The sequence below is a fragment of the Centruroides vittatus genome, unplaced genomic scaffold (genome assembly GCF_030686945.1).
Source record: "Centruroides vittatus isolate TY-2023 unplaced genomic scaffold, ASM3068694v2 contig_1863, whole genome shotgun sequence".
In the NCBI taxonomy this organism is placed as follows: domain Eukaryota; kingdom Metazoa; phylum Arthropoda; class Arachnida; order Scorpiones; family Buthidae; genus Centruroides; species Centruroides vittatus.
In genome coordinates, this window is record NW_027121147.1 from 516219 (window position 1) to 540079 (window position 23861).

The following is a 23861-nucleotide window of genomic DNA, read 5'->3' on the forward strand; positions in this document are numbered from 1 at the left end:
TAGTCAAATTACTTTAACGTCCTATTATATAGACTCCCTACTAAATTATTTTAAATTTTATTTCCATATTCGTACAAAAGCTATTAAAACACTAATCACTCTAATTGGGTAATAAATACTATTAGCCTATTATCCTATCTTTCAATTTTATAAGCTTGTTAACAGAATCCAAACCACCCAAGATCTATCGGATCAAATAATTATACTGTTTGAATATAATTATGTAAACCTAATATATATTTATTAATATAAATTAATTTTCATTCGCTAACTAAATAAATTATTATGCTTATTATCGCAATACCATAATGTAGTTTGCTTTTGTAATATTTTCAAAAGCAAACTACTAAATTATCAAAATGAAATAATTTATAGATTAATTCATATCTTAAATTTAATTTTAAATAACTAATTTGCAAGAGGGAGTATAATTTTATTCAAAATATTCGACTTTCTACTCTATGAACAAACATCTTAATATACTATTTGTAGATAAATGTAGTTATTGCATTCCAAACTTGTAGTTACAAGTTAAGTAACTCGTAAAAAAGTTATTACAGATAAGTGGAAACGATATCTAAATTATAAGTGCTGTAGCATAATAAATAATATTTCAAAATTTGACATTTTTCTATATTAAGAAATTAAGATTTACATATTCTTAAATTGTCACTTCACTGTTTTTGAATGGTAAAGTATTTAGTCATAATAACATATTAATATTTTCACTTCATTTTTAAAAAATTATTTTAAGAAAAATATTTTAAATATTTCCATTAAATAATAATATTAAGCTTTTATATTATTTCAGTATTAATTTAATTATAATATGTCAATAGTTTACAATGTTTTTAGTTAAAAATTAAACAAACTTACTACTTTATTATTTAGTTTCTTATTACAATTTACATAAATATCAATTATTAACTTACAATAATCTCATTGCGTTTCTCCACTTATAATATCAAACTTCTAGTTATTAAGAATATAATTTCATATATACATTTTAAAAAAAAACTAAATTTATTCCATTTTATTTCAGCTTTTTGAATGAAACTAAAGTTTGAATTTATCAAATAGAAAGGAAAATTAGAAACATTTTAAAGTTTTAATTCTAAATAATTTAATTCAGTTTATATTTTTATTTGAAGTAATATTTAGAACTGAAATCTAAAGTAATTTTATTAAATTTTTCCAGAAAATAGGCTTTCGCTTCCAGTAGCATGACTCATTTCATACTTAAGAATAGGCTATAAAAAAAAAATTCAAATATTTATTCTTTAATAAAAATTAATAAGTACATTATTTATAATATAATATAAACAAAGATTGTAAAATAAATCTAAAAATAACAGAATATTTTTTATTTTAATGTATTAACTTTTCCATAATCGCGTAGGCCTATCCTAAAAACCCAAATAAATTTTAAAATTAAGTTTAGATTATCCTCTCAATTATAAGAAACACTTAAAACACGAAAGTGTAATTAGACAAGTACAAAATATTTTAAGAAAATTAAAATTTAAAATAAAGTGTAACAAATTTATACTTATCTTTTGAGTATATTTTTTTATACGCCTCGATACCTTATTAAATACTTCAGTTCTTAATAGGCTGAAAACTTATTTAAATTATTGTGAATTTGTATTTTAGATGAGGAAAAAAGTAGCTTAATTTTATTGTTAGCTCAACTAATAGCGAGGTATTTTTTTTATTAAGAGTTTAATTAGTTTACTTAATGATTAATGAATGACATATCATACACGATAAGTATCTCTCTCTCTCTCATTTTAATTCTGCAATAAAATTGATGATAAAGATGTGATAAAAGTTAGTTTTTCTTATCAAATAAGCGTTAATCAGTTCAGATACATTATCAGTAGCTTATACATTATATCTATTATTATCTACTATATAATACTGTAATATATGGAAAATCTTTAGGCCTATTTATAATAGATTTAGTAAATATTTTTTCTATAATCTCATCTTGAATAACCTGTAATTATTTATACTAGACACCAAAACTTTAATTTTTTTTTAATTTTAAAAATGATTTATTAAAAATAACACAAAGTATATAATAATTGTAAAAACTCCATAACATCTGAACTATTTAAAATCATAAAATATGTTTAAAAGTTCAGTTTATCACATTATATTATTATTTTCCAATGTAAAATTTTCGAATCTTCTAGAAAAAAAATATTATATAATAAATATAATTTCATTTTAATCTATTATTTAATATTTTTTAAAAACAATAATCATGTTTTCTCATTTAAAAAAATTACTTAAAATAATTGTACATTTTAAACTATTTATAGAATAGTTAATTAATGAAATTGTGTTGAAATAGAAGTTAAAATTGCGCAATTTCTAAGTAAAATTTTAATTTTCTCATTTAATAATAATAAAAAAAAAACTGCTCTTTCAGCCTAAATAAATACTGGCTGCGTAGGCTATTTGTTTTGGAGTTTCATTTGATCTACTCAGAATCTCTTCCATTTAGTTAAAAGAGAGAATCGTGAAGATCTTGTTGGAAAGATGATTATTTTAAATTAGAATTTTCATTCTCAATTTTGTTTTTATTTTAAAGAAAAAAGTAGGCTAAATTGCTTTATTATGAAGTAAAAGAACAACGTAAGTGTAAACGAATGCATAAAGGAAACTTTTTCACAAGAAAAATTCCTATCAAAATCATTATTTTATTTTCAAAATATTTTAAAATATCAATAAATAAATACTGTAGAATAATTTTGTATTTACTTACAGTAATTTAATGTATTTTAAACACTGTATTTGTTAGCACGTTTATCTGTATAAACATTATATTACAATAACGTATATAAATGGTAAAAAATAATACATGCATAAAAGCAAACTCTATAAAATCTATAATTATTAATGTTTAATTCATTCAATTAATTTCAAAATAAAAATAATTATTACTTTAAAATAATTTAGAAAATAACTATTCCATTTTTATCTACTTCATAGAATAGTTAAATAATGAAATTATACTAAGAAAATAGAATGCTAATTGAACTTAAAGAAACGTACCAATAAAGATAATTTATATAACAATTTTTTCAAAATGTTAAATGCCTAAATTTATTAATTATTATTTAACATCAACATACGATAACAGCACAACGATATAACTTTTTAAATAAATAATTTACTTTTATTAAAATAAAGAAATAGGCTATATAGATCTTATTTTATATTTAAATATGCATTATTAATATCTGATGTTATTGTAAATTGTTGTTTAAAAAGATCGGATTACAATTGCAAAAATAAAGTCAACTAATCAACTTTTAAGATTAATTCTAAATATATTTTTAACTTCATACTAATAAAACTGTAATAAATTTATATATTATTAAATTTTTTTACAATTAAATATATGAAAATGTATTATAAAATGATTCTATCTTTTACTGTTTTGTCTGTGCTTAAGCCGTTGACAAATAAACTAAACTTTCGAAGAGAATCTGAATAGATAAAATTGGATGCTAAATAATGGTAATTACTTTTAAAAATTTAAATTTTAAAATGTGAATAATTTATATTATGTATTTTAGAAGCTTATTTTAAATTGAAAGTTCAAATAATTCTGAATTACTGTACTTTACGTTACATTAGTGATTAATTTTAAATAAGTAACCAACAAAGACTGAAATGAAATATCAAAATATAGTATTTTACTTAATAGTAGTAACATCCTTATTAAATCTAACGTGGATATTACATTATTTTTGAGGATTTTGAGTGATTTCAGATATTTGTTAGACAAGCCTACGATTAATGTATCACGGCAGACTCTTCAGAGTTAATCTTAGTTATTTAAATAAATTTAATAGATATAAAATACTTTTATGTATAATTAATTTATATTAATTTTTAAATGCCTCTACAAACATTCAAACAAATTAAAATTTACTATTAAAAAGAGTATTTTAAACCAAACCAATCTTTTATATGTAAATGGTCTATCCCATATAACGATATTTACGTAAGAAGCGTATTATATTTAAGCATCTCAACACATTTACAAATTAAATCAATCAAATTAATCTACAGGTAATGAAAGCTTTAAATTAAAATTAAATTTATACAAATATTATTTCTCAAATTCTGAAGTTTAATGTTTCTAAATTTTAATAAAAGTTAGAGGTGTTTGTCAGAAAATAAGTTATATAATATAAGATTACATGAGTTTTTTGATACGATAGTTTTTATGGTTGAGTAGATTTATGCGATATTGAGAGCGACATAACATTGCAAGCAATGCTAGTTGCTTACTTTAGCAGTACGGAACAAAAAATAGCCTAAATTATATTTACGGCACCATATTATTGTAATATATAGCATAAGTAATTTAATAATAATTTATCATTAGAAAGAAATAAATAATCTACAGTTTGATATAAACATGAAAAATGTTTTAAATGTAAAAAATGAGAATTAGAGCTTATTATCGAAATAATTTTAGAATTTAAGTATCTAGAAATCTATTTAACTTATATCTAAATATTTTGTATTTATAAAATTAGTAAAATGTTAATAACTGTAAATAAAAATTTAACTTTAAATAGTTTAAAATACAATCGATAATTAAATTTTAAAGTTAAAATGAACTTGCGAATAATAATTAGGCTATTATTTTTCTTATGATTTAAGCTTTAAGCTCTTTAAAGTGTTGACTAAAACCTTAATTATGTAAATAGATAATTATTAGAATATAAAAGCTATTCCTTTTTTTCTTAATTAAGATGTTTACAAAGAAAAATTTAGCATTTTATAAGGAAAGTAGAAAAATTTACTAGTAGGCCTACGCGTAGAGTCTACTAGTCACATTACATACAGCTTAGATTTTTAAATAACATTAATCTATTAAACATAAAGCAAATTAAATTATAATTAAGTAAAATTTTTATGTAATTCGTTTGTTTTTCTACCGTGAATTTCAATTAGTAATTACGAATACCTTTGAGAAAACTTTATTAAAACTAATGAACTGTGATAAATTAAAAATGTTAGAATTCCTTTGAAATATGTCTGTTTGTTGATAAGATTTTAGTCTTTTTTTAAAAAAATAATAAATTAGTGTAAGATGCAATTATATTTCAAATTATAGGTAAAATAATCTGCGAATAACCCCGACGTGGATTTAGTAAATTAAATTTTTTCTTCTTTTTAATATTTGTGAAATGAATGAAACGAAATATTCGCGGATTTTGTTCAAGGTGATATTGTCTGGATCATATTCTATTGTTGGAGACATTGGTAGTTCTCAATCCAATTCAATCTTATTGATTTTTGGACCTGCACAACGGCTGGAATTCAGCCAAGTTGTAGAGATCGAAGCTCTCTTCTCATGACAAAGCTCTTAATTTCAGCTTTAGTAAACCCATTTCCTCTCAAATAAACAAGTCTTAAATCTAATTCATAGCGTAAGAAACGAGATAAGGAATATAATTTAGATATCTTTCTACGGAATAATTCAGAAAATTTAAATAATTTTTCTTTTAATCGTTTTAAATAATATTCTGATCAACTTATCTTATATTTAATATACGGTATATAATACATTTCAAATTTCTTTCAATTTGATTGTCGATTACAGAAAACTTATGGAATAATTTACTTTAAAAAATGCTTTGATTAATTTACAATTTCTATTAATATAGACAAAAATAAATTATAAAAATATACATTTAATATTATTTGAATCTTTTCCTATATAAAATTTAAGTAACTTTTGTTAATCTAGTAGTAGGCCTGACAATAAAACTAATACTTTGTATCTATTATTTTAAGTACTGTACTGTGTAATACATATCAAATTTTATAAATTTTATCTTTTATATTTAGTTATTTAATATAATTTTTTTTTCTTTATTATTTAGAATTGGTCTACGGATTCAAAGACATTATATTAAAAGCAAAAAGGTAAAAACTATTCTATAGTTATAATATGCAGAAACAATTTATAATGTCTATTGTGAATTTAATCTTAACCTTTTATTTAATTAATTATTAACGCTCGTATAATTACTTTAAATATAATTTATTAACGAGTAAAGACTCTTACAAACTGAAATAAGTCAAAGGGAATATAACTTATTTTCAAATAGACTATAATAAATTAAATTCTACCCGGTTTTTGTTTTCTTAAATATGTAAATACTAAATATTTAAAAGTTGAATCAAAAAATTATTATTTTTTTTTAATCAACGAATTTGTCTACTTTGTTTTTAAAAAATTCAAATTTTAAATATTAGTTTGACCTACACTGAATTATTTCATACATAAAATAAAATATAAGTCTAATTTAATATGAATTTTCATTCAGTAAAGAAATTCTCACGTTTAGAAAAATTAAATATCAATTAATGAGAATATACAAGTCGTAAAAACTTTATACAGTTATTTACGACTGCATAAAAACTGTAATAACTTTCTTAAAATGTACAGTACAGTAGATAGAGTACAGTACATTAATATAATTATTTCATTGCAGTCTATAGATAAATTGACTTAGTATGATATTAATTAATATGATTCTATCAGTATATAGATAAGGTATATTTAAATATTATGATATAGATTTACTGCATTATATAGATTTACATCAATTTCTATGTAATTTTACTATTTCCTTCTCTAATATCTATAAAATTTAATTAAATTTATTTGACTACAATAGGATTTCAATTAAATAACTTTATGAGTCTATAGTTTATGTTATTAAAAATGAAATTATTCTATATTTTATGTATACATAAACTCAACTTAAATCTATACTATTTTCTCCCAAGAATTTAATGCCTTTTTCATTATATAAATTATATTAGTAAAAAATATTTAATCATTAAGTCATACTGAAGTGTTCTACTCATTGCTTAAATCTGAAGCAGCATTCATTTAGAAATTTTTAACATTTTATTTTTTGCTAATTTCATTAAATTTCTGATAATTAAATTAATACATAAATTATAAATTTATTGAGCAGCTATTATTATTAATTTTAAAATATTCTTATATCTAATTCGCATCTCGTATTATAGAATTTTCAAATATACAGAACATACATCACAAGCCGACAATATTTTATGTACAGTACAAAATCTAATTTTTATTCCACTAAATCCACTAAATCAATTCAAATTATTAAATTTAATTATTTTCTTTCCCTTTTTGTAAAGTTATTATTTAGATAAATCATAACATCACATAAAGTAATAGGTTTTTAGATCCATTAATATATTTGCGTTAATAGATTTTAGAAATTTAGCTTGAATATCCATTAAACATATTACAGGATTACAAGGAAGATCTCATAATCATATAAATAAATCGTTAAGATTAGACATTCTGCATTAACTTTATCATTTCTGAAAATATATTTATATTCACAATATAGTAATATGATCTTGTTTTCGTGAAGGGTTTATATAATTATATAATTTAAAATATTTCTATGAATAGTTTAAATTTTATTAAATATTTAACCTAAAATCTACACAAGTTTTCTAGCTCAAGCAATAAACCTCACTCAAACTCAGATAGATGTAAACTTAAATCTTTAATAGATTCTTATATTTCTGCTCACTTTTTCGTAAATTTTATAAATAAAAGCATTTTAAATACATTTTAATTTTTTTTAAATTTAATTAATTTTTAAACTACGTGCTAAAATTTTGACTGCGACGTTTCTTATTTCACGATTTTTTTATTAAAATTGCTTATTTAGGCCTATTAACTGATGCGTTTTATGTTTATATAATAAGAAAGTAATCTTTCTGTATAAGTAAAAGCATTTGCTGATGGATAATTATAAAATGTAACACGAATAGTGTTATACATTCAGCCCATAAGATCCATAAAACAAATCGAATTCACAGGAATGAAGATAGTAATATTTCTAAGTAATAAGTTTCAAAAGAAAAAAATGACTTCATAAAATAACTTATCGATTACCAAGTTTGCGAGATAAGTCTACTTCAAAGAGATATTCTCGCTCATTTGATATGTGAGCTTAAATTCATTTAAATCTTCTCGAAGACTAATAAGAGCATTCATATATCTTTCATATATTATTAATTGATATATAAATACACTTTTAATAAAGCAAAATTTATAAATAATACTAATTAGAATTATAAAATTTTATTTTAAACTTAATAGGAAATTTATTACACTTAAGAGGAAGTTAAAAAAAATAATAAGATTTAATGATGAAAATCTTTTTTCATATACTTAAACAGTATAGAGCTACGTTATTTTCAATCAGAAAACAAAATAAAATAATAAAAATATTCGAGTCTTATGAAGAAATTAATGGATTAAAAATTATTCTGAAATTTAATAATAAGTTAAATTATAACTCTATATTTTATTCATAAAAACTTGTCTACTTTCAGTATAAAACTTAATTATATCTTATAGAATAATGTTAATTAAATATAAAAAATTCTATTACATGAATAATACTTTTAATTAATTAATTTACTTAATTAAATACTGAATTTTGTTCTTATGAAATTTAGTTATTTGTTTTAACTTGAACAATTAGCATAAAGAACATTTGTATTATTAATTTAGATTTTAAGTCAATCCCAATATTTTCTAAACGTTAATTCTATAAAAATGAATTTTATAAAATTTTTATAGATAATATCAATAACAATATCGAAGTAAATATTTTAAAATTCATCAGAATTATATAGACGAAAAAGCAATTTTCTTACTTTTTCTCAGCATAAGCGTTGGTGGTATTTTCGGCTATAAACAACAACAAATAGCTCTTATTTTACCAATTTGTGTTCGATCCATGCCCTGACACATCAGATGTAGACATTAGGGAATGAAATGTTGCATATTTCTTTACTTTAGGGAAGGTCTTCTACTGTTTTCTATTGGATATATAATAAGGAGGCGGTGTGTTTGCGACCTTCGCGTGTTTCCTAAATTGTCTGCGCAAGTCTAACTAGTTTCAACATGCCATTAAAGTTATGGTCACCCCTGCCCTTTCCAATCCCCAGATTGTAGCACCGCCTCTTTTCTTTCCTAACAGGCCTCTCGTTTTACCTTCCAAAATTAAATTGCACATGCGCAAAGACTATAAGTGACTTTTCCTACTCGCTTTTGTTTTGCTATTTCATAAAATATGTAAGTAAAACTACGTAAATCTAATAAAACCAGTTGTTTCGAGCATTTGTCTGCGCTTATATTATCGAATTAAAAATATAAATTTTAGAAAGATTATTGAACAGTTTTTTTTTGTATTTTCAATATTATAAGCTTAAAAAAACTTTTCTCTTTAATAAGAAACTGTAAATATAGTATATTATATTTATATTTTACATGTTTATTAATGAAAGCTATCAAGATATAATAATATCTTGTGCTAAAGAGAAGTATTTAAAGGCAAATCTATTTCTAGCTTTTTTTTTTTTTAAAAAAAATATTAATTTAAATATACTATTTAAAAAGAAAATCTTACAGTATTATAATGAATTATTTCTAAACCAGTTTTTTCTTTCATATTTATAAATCAAAATTTTGAATTAACATCTTTCAATAGGTCTTACTAGCAATAAAATGAACACTTTTAGTGTATTTTCACTATACAGTAATGACCTTATTATCTGAATTATTTGATTAAAAAAGCATAAAAAACTTAACTGAAAAAAATTATTACGTAGATTATATTAGGTTATTCGATCCATATCGTCTACAGTATTTCCGATTTAAGCATAGATCTTAAGTATTTTAATAGATTTATATTTATAGGTCTATCTACAAATCTTTGCCTTTAATTATGTATATAGATCTTTAGGCCTACATATAGTTTTATGATTTAAACAAATCATTTGATATAACTTTATAATAATCGACTATTTATTTAGATTACAAATTTATAAACTTGAAAGAAAATATTGTTCATCTATTTGTTTCAATCGAACTCATATATTAGTGTCAGTAACAATGTACATGGATTATATAATATTGTTGTAATTATTGTCTTATAGTTCAAAAACTTAAATGTTATCTAGTATATAGGCATTTCTAAATATTTTATTGATTATATCTGTGACATCAATTTTTATAACCCCAAAACACTTAAATTTATAGGTTTATTTCATAGAAAGAACACGAGGATTCATAAATTTTCATTACTAAACCTACTTTGTATTTAACTCTAAGGTCAAAAGCTACAATCAAACTATTGATATATTATGATTTTTCAAAAGTCTAGATTAGAAAACGGCTTCATAATTTAGATGTTGTCTATAAAGCATAGGCCTATTTTTTCATACGGTAAATGCAATATAGAAATTTCACATTTACTTAAAAGTTTTTGGTCTTACTCTTTTTGGTCTTATTCTTTATTTTGTCTTTATTATAATCTTATTTTTTTAAAAACAAAAAGTAAAGCTTGCACAGTTTATATCATTCATAATTTGGATCAAACATTTTCATAAAATAAAATAAATAAAATTAGCAAAAAGTGCTTCTTCATTATCTTTAAATGGAGAAGAATTCTTTTTAATGAAAATTTTTCAAATATTTCTTTGAAGATAAACACCTTAATTTCCTATTAAGTTGGCTTAATTGCTTGAATTGCAACAGGCTTTTAAAAATTCTTGGAAAAACTATATTTAAACAGTTAAATTTTTATTATGGGTCATAGACTTACCACAAATCTCAATGGTAAGAGATCCTCATCAAAACAAAGTTCCATAAATACCTAAGAAGGTTATCTTTTAAAATTACTTTGTCTAAAGTAGACACTAACAGATAGGCCTTAAGAATGTTTGTAATTGAGTGTAAATTTCCCACAATTGACATTTTTGAAAAAATTGTATAATTTTACTCAATGTAAAACCTTCAAATGTAAATAATTTCTTATGAACTATACATTTATGTTAAATAAGCTGTTTATTACGGAAAACAGATATAAGATGTGAATTCTAATAAATTCGTTGAAAATATATTGATTTTAAGTTATTCGTTTTAATAGATTACACACAAGCACTTTGTTATCACTATAAAAAAAACCTTGTTTCAGTACTAATTTTAATATCCTTAACAAGAAGGATATAATTTTCGATGTTGTATTTGCGATTTTATTTTATATAAGTGAACGGAAACATTTTATGAATCATTATTTAATTTTATAAATCGCTCAGGCTATAAATATGTTGAAGATCTAATCACAGGCCTATGAAGATTATATCGTGAGTTGGAATGGACTATATCCAATACCTTAAAAAGGTTTTGGTTTATATCTGTTGGTGTTAATTTAACACATCATAAATATAAGCGAATGGTTACATTTATGGCTACTAAAGAAATAAACCTTAAGGTCAAAACGGAAGAAAAAAGGGACATTCAATTTTATGAATATTTTATGACTAGTTTATGTTCTAAAGGCAGATTTAATTCTCCTCCCGAATTACGTTGCTTTACACCATTTAAATGTTCCAAAATCTTGTCCAATTCATTTCTAGCTTTGTTTTTTCCTCTATACATGTATATCCTTATTATAGAGGTGTATATAATATATTTTTTATTATTATTTAAATTCAATTTACAAATATTAGTTTAATAACAACCACTTCATTTATCTTATAAAATAATCTATCGTTTTACAATGCTAGAAATTATATTTTCACTCACAGATACAGGTACAAAGTAGACCTATTTAATAAACAGTATATTAAATTTATAGAGTTGAGTTCAAATGAAGGTCTAAACTATAATTTCACTAAAAGTATCGAAAAAAAAATTATTTTTGCAATAAATTTCCATAAAACGATAAATTTTGGGGTATAAGAATCTAAATACATAATGATTAATCTATAGAGTTTAACATTTTAAAATTTTTAGACCCAGTTTTATAAGAATTAAAATGTTTTCGTAAGAAATATTCTAAATATATACAATTTATTTACACAATATAGGCCTATTTATAAATATAGTTATTTAAAAATCATGATCTTAGACTCACAACTTTTTGTTTTGTTTAATTTATTCCAAATTTATAGAGCAAGACACAGATCTCCTTAGTATATTTTATTAAAGATTTACTAAACTTTTCATAAAATTTACAAAGAAAATTCACAGGAATAGCCGGATCTAAGTTAAAGTTGCTGTAATATGATATCAATTGGTTCTATACAATTTCATAGGCTATACGATACACGATACATTATTGTCATGCCTTTCACTAGAAATAAATAAGATAGCTAATATATATATAGGCCTATACATAGGTTAAACTTCTATTTAAATTTATATTAGGTAACGTTAAAAATGAGAATAAATTATAACAAAATTTTAGTATGTTTTAAAAAGATATTGTTCCATTTTAGTAAGTATTAATTCAAATAAATTTACAAAAAAACATACAAGATTAAATGTAAGGATTGGTGCAATAGAAATTACCATGAAATAAATGATTTATTTAAATTACAATAAGTTTATTCAGAAAATAATCTTTTTCCTGCGTAAATTTTATAGATTTATAGGTTTAATAAACTATTAAGTGATTTTTTTTTATAGATATTTAACCTTTATTATTGAAAATCAACACCATAAACTCTTATTCAAAAGCAGAAAACAAATTTTTTATTCTTTGCAAGATGCTTATTAGGTAGTTCCTTTTCTAAGTAGGTCTCTATTTTACTAAATAGAATATCTATGAATTAAAGTAACTAAGTTCATACGTACAGTACAATGGAGCATTGTATAGATTTAATTATAGAAAAATTGTCTTTAATAAAACAAATATCTTTTGCCAAATTAAAATTAAAATCATATTTTACGAAACTTTTAAAAAATATTTGCCATAAAACACGAAAAGATAATCTAAGAACAATATACATTTTTGTAATTCTTATAATTAAATTCATACTTTTAAAATATACTTTGCGAACATTATGTTGTTTTCTTTATGTCTGATATTTTTAGCTTATATAGGCTAAGAAAATAAAATAAAATTTCATTTTAGTTTTATATAGTCCTTAGTTTTCCAAATTAACTCATACAATAATAGAATTATGATGACATAAGCTACTTGTAAACATTATGTAACTTTAATCTAACTTATTATTAGATTTTAGAATTAATCAACCTTACTTTAGTTGCATTTCTGCTTATTTAGAACTTTTTAAATATTTTAATTTATAAATTATATACAAATTCTAGACATTTATAGTAAAATAACAAAAAGAAAATTAATTTTTGCAAGTATTTTTGCGATAAATTTAAACAGGATTAAACATTCAATGGCTATTCAAACTCTATATTTAGAAAACTATTATTTACTGCTACTTATCAAGATATTTTTAAATTTATAAATACCTTGTAGCTTACATTAAAAACTAAAATAGTGAAAATAGAAGAATTAAAAATTGAGTCATCCTTTTAAGCTCGCTTTATTTATATCGAAAAGTATTGCTAGTAACTTAAAACAGCGTAATTATTCTGAACTTGAAAACTATGTTGAGTGTTAAAATATTTGAAATATTTGAGTTCTGCTTATAAAAGAGAGAGAAAAATCTGAACAATGACTCGAGACAAAATAGTGACTACGGAATTTTGCTTATACACGGAGCACACCTTCATCCAATCAGCTTTGATGGAAAAACGAATAACCAATCCAGTAGGAGAAAAGTGACGATTGGTGTGTGAAACGAAGCGTCCTTTCTTGCCATGAAAAATGTGATGGGGAAAAACAGGACCACCTAGCGTGACTCACACACGAAAGCATAGAAACAGCGATAATATAGAGATAATGGACGACAATGGCAGTTAGATCTCCAGGTGTGAGTAGTTTGACTATAACAGGAAATTTACTTGTTTCTTCCTCCTGCATTACGTCATAAATCTGTATTTTACACTAAAAATATTGAAGTTTCACAGTTTTAAAGAAATTTACAATGCAATTCCATTTCGATATTAGTTCGCAAACATCCTCAAAGGACTGAATTATTTAATTGTAAATTCCATTTACTAATTCTTTTTCTTCTTCTTTCTTCTGCTCCATCACTTAACACCAGTGTAAATTGATTAACTTTATTAAATTTCTTATGGATTATAAAAATTATTTATCTAGAAAATAATAAAATAATGCCAATTTTAGTTTATTAAACTGAAAAATTACAGTTAGTAATGATCTAAAGAGAATACTTCTTATTTTTAGATCGTAAAGAAGGTAAAGAAGCACTCAAAACTAAATAAAATATGTTTCTAATAATGATTTATAAAATGTTTTAATTATATTTTTTCATGAAAAATTATTGTATATTGTGTAATTTAATTTAATTTTTTTAAAAGATAGAAGTAAACTATTGTCGATTATGTCTGAAATTTTCCAATGGAGTGTGTGTCTACATAGATAAAGCTTACATAAAATTGATTCACAGTTGTTGTAATCTATAAATCAGATAAAATGACTGACTAAGAGGCTTTTGAAACGTTTTATTAATGTACGATAAGGAATTTTATCTACAATTAGACACATTATATGATTATTGATGGTAATAAAACACTTGTTAATCTATTAAAAATATATTTAAGCTTAATAAATTGTCAAAATAGTTAAAAGTATGTAAAATAACCATAATTTGTTTGTTATTTTATCATGTAATACATGTTTTCAATCCGGTATAAGTAATAAAAGTATAATGTTTTACGTGATCAAACTATTGAAAATGATCGCGAAACATTGTCGCTGATAGTAATTGTTTATCATTCTACAAGACACCACACTATCGAAAACTATTAAAATTTATAAAATCGAAGAGTTTTTTTCGAATTGGTGAAAAATTAAATGACGAATTTTTAAAAAAATGACAAAAATATGAAAATTTTACTTATAATAATATGCTTTTATTCACCAACAGAGGGCAGGAAGATCTCGTGTATGAGAGAAAATGGAAAGAATCTCATTTCTTCTGACGTCACGTCACGTCACGTCAATACTATTCGCATCTCGTTACTCTCAAGAAAGCTTAGGACATTTGCAACCATGACGTCATTTCTCTCGTCTATACGGTGAGCCTGTAGCAGCGCACCAGTTTAGTCATTCTCTAATGTAGGTAGCCAATTGGTATTGATTTCTCTTCGAATTTTATAAAAATATCCATAAAATATGTATGAATTTTCAATACAATTAATAAATACACGAAATTATGATAAATCGATTCTGAATTCTAACGAAAACACTTTTATTTATTTATTTTTTTATCTTAAAAAGTAAATTTTTTATTTTAAATTGGACATTACAAGTTGTATTAATATAAAATTATGTCGCTGTTTTACCCTCCTACAAACAGTTAAATGATAAAAATTATTTAATTTTTACAAATACAATTTTTTAAATTGAAATTTCTTACTTTTTACATCATCTAATATTTTTTGCATTCGTTTTTTTCTAAAAATTATACCCGAATCCTTCGATCATTCGGGTATTTTGTACATTGAATCATCATGACTTTGAAAATATCAAGTATATTGTTAATTACCAAGGAATTTATAAAATAAATTACTCAAATGAAAACTGAATGATCTCGTTATATAAAGCAAAGTTAGCGTAATTATAATAAAATACATCTAAGAAAACTATAAGGATAATTTAAAAAACTAGCCTGACTATAAAGGAAAAATTAAAAATATATACAGCAAAAATAATACTTGACAAAATCTCGATTATTCGAACACGATAAAAATAAACGAAGAAATCGATTTACTCAACACTAAATATAGCTTAATAGTCTAATAGACGAAATAATAACCAAATTAAAAGAACAAGATTAGACAAAATAAATAAGATAATAATAGGCTTAAATATAACTAACTTAAGATATTCCGTAGACAACGTAGTAAATACTCGCAGAATCTGAGAATTAGCTACATAAATTACAAGCTACATATAAGGCTAACTATAGAAATAGTAGACAAAAATCCACAATTGATACGGAAAGTGCCAAGAAAATGTGACCTAGAGATAAGAGGAAAATCAATAAAGTAAGCTTAATTAAGATTTGTAAGAATCATAAATATTGTTAGGATGACTATGATGATGATAAATAACCAACTAACATTTAAATGTTTAGCTATTTAAATCAAACAATACGGAAAAAATGATTATTATTATTATAGGAAAAAGTCAAGAATATGGAAACGGTACTTCAATTTGTTTTTCATAGGCTTCTGTAACTAGAGTAAAATAATTTGAATTTACCAGATTACTGTAAGAACAGAAACGACAACATTGAGAAAGACAATTCAGAAGACAAGATGGGATAAATTAAGAGAAATTCTATATATAAAGAATGAAGAATAGAACAGATAAACAATTGTTAAAATGGTGCAAATAGGAGTAGAAAAAACCAATAGAGGGAATAGAAAATAGCAAAATAATAAGATTGTTTAAAAAATGGGCGCCGTGTGATAGAAAGGAGAGAAGAGAAGACTTCTAAAAACGTGGAGAGATGTTCTGCAGTGAAAATTATGTAGCATTATAAACTAAACCAGGACAAGAAACAGTTTGCTTTTTATATATGCAGATTTATAAATTATTTTAAGACAATATCAATACGTTAATTTTTATATATTTTCTTTTGTTCATTCTGATATTTTTAGATACATCTAATGTTATAAATGAACTCAACAGCTACATAAACTTAATTTAAAATGTATTGTTGTCGATATTATTATTAATCTAACTTTAGTAAGGGTTCTTAAAAGATTTTACGTTTAAATCGATTATTGTTTAAGTAAGAAAAACAGAACATGCGCTATAAAAGAGGATAAGCTTCCTTGTTCAGATGACATAACGAATAATAATAATAATTCTTTATAAGATTATATTGTAAAATTTTTAATAAGATTAATCTACTTTTAAATTAATATAGTAAATAACCTTGTGCATAATTATAACGTTTTATTTATGCAAATAAACGAAATAACACACACAAATATATATAAGAACACTGTGTTTTAATTCATCTATTAATTGATGCGTAGGAAAAATATTGCGAAGTAAACACTACTTTTGTTTTGAGATTAATTTAAAAAAATATATAATAAACAGGTTATATAACTTATCAAAAACACATTTTTATTTTCTTTGCTACAGTATCATGTCACTTTTAGTAGTGTAACGTTTCACAGAAAGAAACGACGAAAAACAGATATCCAATTGATAATCTTACTTTATGTTTAGGACAAAATAATAAATATGATCTTATATAATATATTTTTTATCATCGATATCTAAATAATACAATCTAAATTTTATTAATATTATTGAATTTCTAATAGATTTCACAGTAATGACTCAAAAGTAGCATTTAATAAGTAACTTCTGTTATAAATGATCATATTTTTTTTTTGTATTAAAACGTTAAAATTTTTCATTATCATTAATTAAGACTACAAATACAAGCTTTTAATATCAGTTAATTATATAAAATTACATTCAGAAGAATCGAGTAATTATTAAATTATTGCCAGAAGTAACTTAGAATGATTGTATCTCTCCCAGTTAAGATTATCCAGTTTTGCAAAAGTAAATAACGAATGAAACGTAAAAAGAAAGTTTTAATAACTTAAATATGCTAATTCTACTTTACAAATTAATCATAGGATTGAAGAATTATAATAGGCCTATACTTAGGATTTGTTATCTTACATAAGACTGTTTCTATTTTTGTTATAGAAAATAATTGATATTTCGTTAATAACTTCAAAATCATAGTTAACGTTTCTTCTTTTTTTTCTCATTCTTAGCATTCCTTATCATACCATTCTTGTCATTGCAACCGTCATTACGTGAACTGTTTTCAAGAGTTTCCCCATAAGAAAATAAAATCTATCATTTAGCCTCATCGGTATCTAACTCTATTTTTTTTCTATTCTACTTTTAATTTCACAAGCATTTCTGGCAAATATATATAAATAAATAATGGAGCTATATAAGAAATTTCACTCTGTTTATTGGACGATTTTTCATAAAAGTGCGAGACAATGTCGTTTGCTATATAAAATATTTAAAAACTTTTAATTAATAATACAATAACATCAACTCTAAATTACATTAAGCATAAAACTTTTATTCTGTTTTTATTAAAAAGTCACGTAGGTTATTTTCTGTTTGTTTGAATGCGGCATTTGAAACACGTTATATCTTCATAAATTCCGTTCTCTTCACAAAGAAAGTAATATAATTTAGGTGCAAGGGCCGAAGGAGAAGATTAAGTTGCTGAGGCGAATGGGATTTCTAAAGAGTACTGAGAATTGCAATCAGGTTAGGAGATTCAGTTTAGTCCCTTCAATTCAGTCTGCTGCACCATCAAGGTTGGCTAGTCTTCTCACGCTCTCAGCCTGCCATACAAACCATGCTTCCCTCGCGACTTTAACTAACCAATCAGACTACAGAACCTTCTATTGTACTCAGTTATTTAACTGCAACCTAACTGAAAAGATTACCAGTTGATCATTCAAACTTAATTATTGATTTGATAAGCATCTTTTATTCTCATTAATTATGAGAACCGACCAATTCTATTAAGCATTTCTCGACCAAAACAAGTTTCCTGGCCTATTTTATATGATTTATTTAACATATTCCTGTTCTTTAAAGGAGAAAAAAACATTAATGAAACTGATTCTACGCCTATAGGTTTCAAGAGATAAATAATAAGAGTGATGAGATGTATTTTCGTGGAATATTTTATGTATAAAATGTAAAAACGTTTACATGTTATATAGGCTTTAGAATATATATATATAGATTAAATAAAAAAAATTTATTAATATAATCCGGAAAAATTGTCATAGATTTTTTACGGAAGGAAACCATTTCGGCCAGTAGAAGAGATTCAATTAAGTTGCTTTGCAGCTATAGTGACTTTTTCACTTAGCCTGAAGCTACGGAGGAGATAAGAAACTTTCTGAACGTGACGAGATCGTAATAGCTAAACGCTAATTTGAAGACGAATGACTATCACCCGTCCTATGCCTAACTCTCCCTTCGGCTGAAAATTGCTTGTGAAAGAGTGATCTAGTTTTTCCCTCCCATCCATGCCCGTTGTGCAGTACCCGTTGATTAGAAGATACAGACTGCATCAAGACATCCGCAACTCGGCTCTCGTAAATTATCCTTAAAGAAAGAATTCTTTGTCCAGGTCAAACGGGAACGCTATCAGAATTTCCTTTGAAGCTTTAGTTAAGAATAAAATGACTATATTATGTCTTGAAAGAAAAAAAAGCAGGATAGTCTAAAAGGGACTTACTTAATCGCAGTTTTTTAACCTATACAATAGGCCTAATATAAAACTGAAATTCGAATAAATATAGAAAATATAATTTTTAACTTAAAAACGATAATATATATGAAATATTTAATCTCTACCAAATACATTTAAATAAACAGATTAGAAATAATATGTAAATCTAATTATATATAAAATTTTTATTGATATTAAATATTTAATGAATTTAAATTAATTAAAATAATAATAAAGTTTAATTATATCAACATATTGTAATAATTTTAATGGAGTATTTATGCCTGTTTTAATCATTTTGAATCTCTGTATTAATCGGTGTCTGTTAAAGTTAATTTTATACAGAAAATTATTGTATAAATTACTATCAAAATTACCACCTACAATATGGGCCTATTACCCGAAAGTAGGCTTATATTTTTACTAATTTATCTTTTATTTAAATAGAGATAATTAAACTCCGATCTCCGAACTTAAAAGAATGACAGAGAAGAAATGGCTTAAAAATAATTAATTTATATCCAATATTTTCGAAATTTTCAGACTAAATTATATCTTAATTTAGAATTGTTTTATGAATTATTATCTAAAATTAATGATAATTGAAAGGTATTTATATTGTAACGAATTAGTTCATAAAATTTTTTCTTACATATTTACACATATTCAATTCTTTTTTAACTTTTATATTTAATAGATCTTTGCTTAAATTCTTCATATTAATTTAAGTATCTCTAATGGTAAAGTTAATAAAATCTTTATAGCTTTCCCGATAATAATTATCTCATTAAATATCATTAGTTACAAATATATTAAGTGATAAATTTTGTAGGTCTACTCGTAATATAAAACGAAGTGTCTATTTTTGGTCTGACTTACAATGGAAACCTTGAAAATTAAACACAAAGAAAACTGGTAATTTTCGAAATTAATGTCATTGATTAATTTGCTATCATTTTGGGCCACTAACGTCATGGTTACATTATTAAAATTTTTAAAACAAAATGACTTTTAAATAAAATTATTTGGTCATTTTAACCAAGCTTTTAAATGCAGGATGATCCAGAAATCCTTCGACATAGCGGCCATTTCTGGTGCCAAGAATGTCAAATTTTCTTTATTTTGCTTGTTTTGAAATAAAATTTAGTTTAGTAAAGCTCGTTTTTGGTTATGTTTGGAGCATATTAATAATAATAATAATATGCCTTTGTTTACTGAAGACTGTTACGGTTTACCCGGTATAATTACAATATTCAAATGTTAAATAACTTAATTTTATATTAATATAATTTTAATTTGTAATAATAAAATAATTATTATTATTCATATTTTACAAATGAATGGAATTATTTGTAATACAATCAATCAATATAGTAAAATCTCGTTTTATCGATTCTAGATTTAACGTATACCTTCATTAAACATTTTTTTTTTAATTGCCCCGCCTTCTATAGCTCTATGAAAAGAATAGAATTCAGCATCAATTTAGTACTTCTTGATTTTACATTAAACTTTGATTTTAAAAGCGACTTTTAGCCGCACATCTGAATACGATTTCGATTTAACCTTTGCAAAATAAAAGACTATTGGATGATTTTTGTGTCTGATTTTTCGCTTGGGGACTGAAGTAAAGCCATAATCTCTGCAGACATTTACATTTCGAAATATTGTGCAATGAATATTAATAATTGATATTATTATATTAATGCGTGTATATTTAATCAAAGTACAGCATAATTAATTTGCATAACAAACAACTGACGTGTTTTGCTTACGATTAACATTATTGCTGTTATCCTTTCGAAAATTCATTTTCGTCATCTAGTATAATATGAACTTAAAGATATTATTAAATTTTTGTTTTAGAGAAGTAATAGAAAAAACTACTATGTAAAGATATTAATTTCATTTGTCACAGTTGATTTTTATTGTTTTCCCAAAACTCCTATTCTAAACTTCAGGTCCTTAAGATAACGTTAAATACGAGGTTCCATTGTGTCTTAAAACGTGTTTATTTTGATTATTTTTATAATAAGCTCCATAATTATAAACTGTGATAAATTTCTATGCCTAAGCTATATAATCACAAGTTTATTTTTATATTTATTTGTTATTTTAATAATTTCCATTCACTTAGTTTTATCTTGAATTTTGCAATATTTAAGGCAAAAATGCAAGTGAACAGAAGAAAATTTGCCTTATATCTTAAGCTGTCTTTAAAAAACATTAGTAATTATTAAAAATTACATTTATTATTATATACTTTTAAAAATAAATTCTTATTAAGTTAAATATGTAAAATACATCGCAGAAGGCAACTTCGAATGTAATTTAGTAATTAAACATATTAAAATATTTTTTTAAAAAACGGAGATTTTAATAATCTAAATAAGCAAAAACATAGCTTTTCTCTTATTTAATATTAAAAATATAGGCTAAATTTATATAACTTTATAATCATTTTAAATATCAAAATCGTAAGTAGCTTGTTGTAAGTTACTCGTAGATAAATAATCTTTATTAAAAATTATAAATTAATTTTCCATGTTAAACTTTTTAAAATATTTTGTTTTAATGTAGACATATCCATAAAAGAGATGAAAAATAACTACTGAGGGACAACTTACTGGCCAGAAATTAGAGACTTGGACAGTCCCATAGAGTAAACTATGTGACTCGTATTTACTTTCCAGGAAGTTTATCTAGAAAAATATCAACCAAGGCCGCAGAAAGATAAAAAATTCCGAAGAGTTCTGCATAAAGGGAAAATCTTGTTTAGAGAAACTGCTGATACGTAAGATAAAAATGTTGTTTTACTTTATATTATTATTAAGCGAAAACAACGTTGGAAATAAATATTTCATGAAAATAATACATAGAATAAAATATATTTTCCGAATTCATTTTTTGAAATGTAGAATTTTTTGGAGTTTATTATGATAATTCATATTTTAATATATCTATAAATTTTATGATACATCTTTATATTTTTAAAGAAAACTTCGAAAGAGATTTCTTAAATTTCTTTCGTTAAGAATAACCCCTAAGTCTTTACATTATAGAATTATAATATATATATAGTGTTAGAATAACTAATTTGAATTGGAAGCAACTAATTTAAGCTTATCATTGGTTGTAAAAAACACAAAATCTTACGTTACAATCTAATCGTAAGATTTATCTTAATTATTCTCTAAAAAAATACAAGAATTGAATATTTATTTTCATTTGAAAATTTTAATATTTAAATGTCTTAATAAATTTATATTTAAGTATTAAAATCATAACACAAAATCTAAATTTTTAAAGAATAAATGTAATGTATACAGTACGTTTATATACTATTTAGCATTTAATATTTTAAAAATTAAATTCAGATTCAGAAGAATTCACATTAGCTTAGACATTGTTATTACAATTATATTATTAAATATAAAAATATAAATGATTTATTACGAAATATTAAATTGCTGTTCTAAAAGAACTAAGGCATAAATTATGAATTAATAACTTTTTTTTTTATTAATTCCAGACCAAAATTTTTAATGAATCAATTTTTTAACTACTATTGTTATGTACTGTATACAGTACAGTACTGTAGCTTTATATTATTTGGTTTAGAATTTAAAAAAAATTATTAATTCAGCATTTATGTCTTTGTTCTTCTGAAACAGTAATGTGTTTTATTGAAGAATAAATTAGAAATTTCTACTTTATGTATTTAAATCTGTTTATTACAACATAATATATTAATTTATAATAACATAACGTTATAAAAATAGTTTTTTTAAGACTGTTTGATGGCCATTAAAATTATATGCAAACACATTAAACTATAATTAGCAAATTTGTCATAAATCATTAAATTAATGCCTTTTAATTTATTAACCATTAAATGAATTTATTTTTGAGAAAAAAAAATACTTTACAATTAAATTCTTGATTAATTCAAGATGATTAAACTAAAAGCGTGTGAATCGCGATGATCTTATTAGTGTATTACAATTATTTTCATTTTAATTTATTAAATTGTTCATATTTTCATTATTATTCACGATAAACACTACAATAAAATTTAAATTGTAATCTTAATTCATAGTTTAAAAATGAATGAAAACTCGGAGAGGAAGAATAAATTCAGAAACTATAAATTTAACAAATGTATAAATAACTAAAAAAATTACTTCATAAGAATATAAAATAAGTAATTCTAATTTTATCGTTTCAATTATTTCTATATTATAGACCTATTTGTTATAATTATTTTTAAATATAATTTAAATTCAAGTTAACCTTCCAATTCATACACCTTATACTAGATATAAATAACTTATTCAATTTTACTTTTATTATAAGCTTGAAGAGAATTTCGATGAGTAACGTTGCACGTTCGGTGGAAAACAAAAAATAATTAATTCAGCGTTGATTTAGCTAATTTAAATAAATTATTGTATTTTATTATTTAGATTTATTTTACTAGTTAAATACAGTTAAATAACTGTAAATAAATGCAGTTAAATAATTATATAATATAATTTAGATAT

General features: G+C 23.1%; 1 protein-coding gene across 1 annotated transcript in view; it reads right to left on the bottom strand.

Moving 5' to 3' along the window:
• Positions 1-8896, bottom strand: part of LOC136970000 (homeotic protein ultrabithorax-like) — a 92248-nt gene extending 83352 nt beyond the window's left edge. Inside the window, exon 1 of the transcript XR_010879916.1 lies at positions 8764-8896. The gene's annotated coding sequence lies outside the window, so the exon portion shown is untranslated. The remainder of the gene's footprint in view (positions 1-8763) is intronic.
• Between the last annotated feature and the right edge of the window lie 14965 nt (positions 8897-23861).